Below are 6,148 nucleotides of genomic sequence, written 5' to 3'. Positions count from 1 at the left end.
CTCACCGCAGCTTCTTTTACTGTGGGTTTGTGTGGTTAGGTAGAGAGGTGGGGGTTCACCTAAAGTTTTTTTTTTTTTTTCCTCCTGCCTGAGGAAAGCCCCCTACGTCCCCTGCTGGGCAGCTTCACTTTGACCACTGGCTTCAATCCCATCCACAGGGTTTGTTTTACTTCTGTTGCCTTGTGATAAAGACCAGCTCCGATGGATGACAAAATCTGTTTTCTGCGTGTGTTCTCGGTTCTGTTTATGCTGAGAAAAGCAGCAGACTAGACACCAGTAGACAGTGGAGGTTCCGTGTGATGACTTGAGGTCGGTTTTGTGTTGTTTTTATTCACTCTCCACCCCCCAATCATTCTGCATATCAACACACTGTTTTGTGTTCCTGTGCTCAGTATGAAGAGTCAGTCGCTTAGGGCTGATGACTGAAGGAGTCGGCGATTTCAGTTTACTTTTGTTTTATCTGAATGCATGTGTGGGCTGCAGGACTGGGGTCTTTCTGCATAGAGTTTGAATGTTCTCCCTGTGTATGTGTGGGTTCTCGCTGGGTACTCTGGCTTCCTCTCACAGTCCAGAATCATGACTGTTCGGTTAACTGGCATCTCTAAATTGTCTTTAGGTGTAAGTGTGTGTCTCTGTGTTGCCAGGCAAAGTTACACCACTATGTTATGACAGTATGAGAGAGATAACCTGTGAAAAAAATCAAGTTCACAGTCAGAAACAACTAATCAGAGCCAGGAGGAAGGTCTTAGCGATGTCAATCATCCTGTTGTGCACAATGCTCTAACCTCTAAGCAGGCTCCTCTTAAGGAGAAGGAGCTGTAGCAAAACGGAGGGTGTGAGCAGCACGTATACAAGGGTGGTAGACAGCGCAAAGACCCTCCTCCTGGCTCTCATTGAATCTCACCTTTTGACTGTATGTGGTGGATTTCTGCAGATAGCAGTGGGACCACAAGGAGAAGATATAGGAGCTTCTCATATTACTGTCACAACATAGAGGCAGTTTTAAAAAATATGTAAAAATAAAATAAAATAAAAAAAAAAATATATATATATATATTAAAAAGCTACCTACTGCAGCACTAATGCAACACATCCTTGTAAATTAGATTTTAAATTCCAATGCTCACTGGGTCTTTTCTGGTTAAATAAAGTAGTAATAAGTAAATAAATAAACGTGACTCCACATGGATCAGTGGTGAAACATGCACACCATATGCAGAGGCTACCGTCTGCAATGCGGTGGTCCCTGGTTCTACTCCCAGCCACAGATCATAAGCTGCATGTCCTCTCCAGCTATTAGTGAATAAAGTCCACCAGTGCCACAAAACACTTTGTATAAAGCGTACGCTTTTAAACACATGGTTAAATAGAGCCATAAAATCCGCCGGGTGGAATAGACGCCAACTTTGAAAATCACATGATCAACTACATTTTGTGGTACCCATCCATTAAGTTAGCAGCAGTTTAAGCATAAAAGCCCAGAATTCCCTCTTCCCAGCCCTACCAGCTCCTCTGGAGGAATCCCAAGGCGTTCCCAGGCCTGAGAAACACAGTCCCTCCAGCGTGGGTCTTCCTCTGGGTGGGATGTGCCAGGAACACCTCACCAGGGAGGCGTCCAGGAGGCATCCTATAACCAGATGCCTGTTTGTTGTTTTTTGTTTTGTTTTTTTCTTTACATTTAGTCGTCTTTTCTCATCTTCACGAAGCACTTCCATCTCCTTGTTGAAGAAAAATACATGAAATTACACACAGGTGGAGTCCTTTTACTAAGCAGGTGGGGGTCTGGAGGCAATTTGTGGCGTTGAATTTTATTTGGCTGTATCAAAGTTGTGGCAATTGTTTTAATGCTTGGCTGACTTTTCAGAGTTTTATTTGTAAAAAAAAAAAATAAGGAAACAAATCCAAATTTTGCATTCCTTTCCACCCATATCAACATTATTTGCTACTCAATACAGAAATATCACGTAAAATCCCCATCCACAAAAGAAATAAATAAATAGATCTCAGTTTGTGACTGGATTTGCAGGCTGGAGATGCTCGGTGTGGAGATGATAATGGATGCTGCTCAACATCAAAGCTGCAGTCAAGAACAGGGGGTATAAAGCGCTGGGGAGGGTCAGGTGAGGTTGTTAAAGCAGTAAAAGTCCTCTAGTGAAGTAGCACTGCAGGAAAGCCTTTCCAGATGATCTGCATGGGAGCACAGCATGTTCGCTGTGGAGTCTGGTTTTGTTTGCTCTTTGTGGTTGTTTGCAGCATGTTGATGGGCACGTAGGATACAAACAGACTGTGCACAGTAAACAAGTTTCATGCACAGTATGCGCAGAGCCCTAAAATTATACCTGATGCCACAGAGGCTGAGAGCTTAAGGTGGTAAGAGTAATGTCATATGGGGCTTTGATGTCGGCACACACGGCACAGGAACATTTCTGACAGAATCCTGGCTGTAATTTGTTTGACATATAATAATAAAAAAAACCCCACAACAACACTGAGTTCAGAAGGTTGTTTTTTTTCACATTGTTGAGCAAGGGTTTATGATCACTTCAACAAGTTGTCAGTTTTCTTTTGTCTCCGTTAGCACCGCAGTTGGGTGTTTCCAGGATCATCTCAATTTACTGTGTTCTTCATTGGCAAGCTCACTCTTTGGAGTCACAGTACACCCTGGTTTAACAAAAATAATCACAACAATGGGAGCCACGCTGTGTTAGCTTTCCACAAAAAGAACCCAGATCAGAGCTTCAGAGGCTGACACACACACGTCCCCCCCCTCACACACACACACACACACCCACACACACACACACACACACACAGAAACAGAAAAAATTCACCCCTCGTGTCACGCTTCTACAGGGTTGGTCTTTAGGTGCATGACTTACATAGGGGACATCCTGTACCCAACCACGCACCAGAACATTTTGTTCCTCCTTTAACAACGGATTCTGTGCACTACCCATAGTGTTCTCTGAGGAAGTATGTATGGGACTCAAAGAAGAACATGTGCATGTCAGTAAATACAAACATATAGTTTAGTTCAACACGTTTTACTTTAGTAATTCAGTTCCCTTCAACTCACACATTATGCAGATTTATCTGAGAGTGACATATATCAAGTGTTGATTTATGTTACTTTTAATGAATATGGTTTACAGCTAATGATCGGGATGGGGGGACATGGGCAACTGCCCAGGACGGCATCTTGTCAGGGGCGGCACCTCCTCAACCTCGGTTTCTTTGATTAGACTAGTAAAGTAGATTTGAAAAAAAGAGATTTTGTTTGTTTGTTTTGAAAATAGTAGTAGGTGTATAATAGCTACTGAAGAAGGTACAGGGTGCCTTCTGGCAGGGTGGGGCGGTACCAAGTCCTGCTGGAAAATGAAAATCAGCATCTCTATAACTTTTCCTGGTTCTCCTCTGACTGTGGAGTTGCTAAAAACCCAGTGGAACAACACCAGTATATGACATGACACCCCAAGTCATGACAGACTGTGAAAGTGTTTTTCTCCTTAGCCCAGGTAGTGTTAATGAAATAGTCTCTCGCTGAGAAATTACAGTTTTTTATGATTTCCTTGGAGGTGTCAGTGATTGGTTTTATATAAGAGAAGAAACATTTTGGGAGCTGCAACCCATAATAAAAAAAATAACAGTAATAAAACGATAACATAATATAGTAGATTTTAAAATATTGGACCTTTTCATCCATTTATAGAGGGCACAGCCTAAAGACTCTCCCATACTTCATCTGAAGCGCAGAAATCGTCTCTCATTGAAGTAGTCGTGTGACGAAGATTACGCCATCTTGTTCTGAAGGAGGAGTCCTCCTCCACTTTTCGACTCCAGGCCCAGGTCATTTCCCACAGAGCTCTGTGCTATGTGTTGTCTGATAAGACAGGCGTCTGTGGGTGTGTTTTATCTGAAAATATGCTCAAACTTCAGTGTTGCCTGCTGCCTCTATCCGGTTTTTGTATCTGCAGCCAACAGGAATAATTGTTTGCTTACTAGAAGCGATGACGAATTACATACATTTGTACGATTCTTCACAAAATTCTTACAAAGATTGTCAATGACTAAAAACTCCTGGATGGAAACTGCGAAGTCATTGTCCATGGAGGAGGTTCTCTGCAGAAAGATGTGGGCTCTGTCCTTGACCGTTTTGTTATGCCAATAGGATTAGGGCGTGATGTATACTGGAGCAGACAGGGCGACCCCAGGTGGACTGTGCTGTGTGTGTGCAAATATGAACATCTTGCAACAAGGTGACCGACTGTTGACGGTTCAGATGAAGTATGCCAGGCTTTCCTCTCACCAGCCTAGGCAGCTTCTCCGAGGGAATCCCAAGGTGTTACCAAACCGATGTGATGATCCCTCCAGCTCCTGGGTCTTCCTCTGGATCTCCTCCCAAAGGAATGTGCCTGGAGTAGGAAAGTATCCAAATGGCGGAGCCACCTCAACTGACTCCTCTCGATGTGGAGGAACAGAGGCTCTAGTCTGAGTCTCTGCTAGTTGATCGAACTTCTCATCTAAGGAAGAGCCCATACACGAAGAGAAGAAAACTCATTTTGGCTCCTTGTATCCATGATCTCGTTCTTTCGGTCACTACCCAAATCTCGCGACCATAGACAAGGGAAAGAACAGCTGTTTGTTTCGGATTTAAGGTCGTAAAGCTGTAGACTACGATCTAATGTAGCTAACAGAACCGCATCATATGCAAAAAGCAGAGACTTTATGCTGAGGCCAGCAAAAAGAGAACTGAACCAAGCTTTGACATCGATCCTACAGGGACATAAGACCCGTATCAAGAGACTTGGTGCCCCATACTCCTGAAGTACTCACCACCCATCAAACTCATGTAAACTGGTTGGATGAACTCCCATGAACTTCCATGAATCATCTAAGACTGTGGACGTGTAAAAAGAGAACACAAGGTGATGCTAGAGCACCTGTTGTTTTGCCTCTAGACAAAAAGTGCCCTTTTGAAATATATATATATATATATATATATAAATATAGTGTAGTGTGTGGCCTGTAATAAATCTCACCCTACTAAAGCAGCCAGCTGTTCCAACTGCCACATAAAGAGCCCCTTTTTTATACTTGAGCACCTGTCCCCCTCTCCAAAACTGTCCAAGACCCTGCTGAAGGTGTAGAGCTGGTAATGTGCTACACGGCTAGGTGGAAAAGCACACTGTTCCTTTAGAATCTGAGACTTGACTATCCGGTGGACCCTCCTGTCCAGAATCCCAGAATAGACCTTACCCAGGAGACTAATATGACCTTTTCAATTATATTCTAATTTATTGAGATACACTTGTGTCTCCTACCAGCATCCAGTTGCAGATTTATTTTTGGTTTAATCGTGGGTCGATCTTTCAGGTTCCTTAATGGAAGTAATCTAAAATATATACTTTAATAAATTGAGAATGAGTTTTAAACATCTTGGCAATGGATTTGTACATGTGGAGAAAGTGTTGAGATGAAATGGCAAAATGAGAGCAAACACAGGTGAATTGATCTAAAGCCATGAAAAAACTAACTTTTGATTTTGTATTTATTACATTTTACTGTAAGGTTCAAAATAACAAAATACTTAACCCTTGACTTTTCTTTACATGCTTTAACATCATGTTAAAACACAGAAACAAAATATTTGTTAAAATCAGCAAAGACATATCACCATTTGTCTTACATTTATTGAACAAGATTTAAACTTATTCAGAGAAAAATGTCCAGTTTAGTTTAACATCTAACAAAAAAAAACAAACAAAAAAAAAAACGGACTCCTCCACATTAACGTCCAGGCGCTAAATGGAATAGTAGAATCTGATTAGATATGCAAGGTTTGAGTTTTATCATTTTCTTTTCCCTTCCGAAAAAGAGAGTGGCCGTTTAATCTTTTCAGATTTAGTTTTACTTTGACTATCTGTTCATTTGATAGACAGGGGACGTGTTGTGCTCACCTTTAAGAAATGTTCTATCCTGCTAGTGCAAGAAAATGTAGCTTTATGACTCTGTTAAATATCTACCTTTTGAGGTCGGTCACAGTTATTCTGGTTCAATCAGGGATCACAGTCGGTCAAATGACCCAAACCATGAATGGGAACCCACAACAAAATAGGGTGTAGAATAATATTTTTAAAACGGAAAAGAC

Source organism: Xiphophorus hellerii, chromosome 11 (assembly GCF_003331165.1).
Source record: "Xiphophorus hellerii strain 12219 chromosome 11, Xiphophorus_hellerii-4.1, whole genome shotgun sequence".
NCBI classification, from domain to species: domain Eukaryota; kingdom Metazoa; phylum Chordata; class Actinopteri; order Cyprinodontiformes; family Poeciliidae; genus Xiphophorus; species Xiphophorus hellerii.
Note: the sequence above shows the minus strand (reverse complement) of the source record.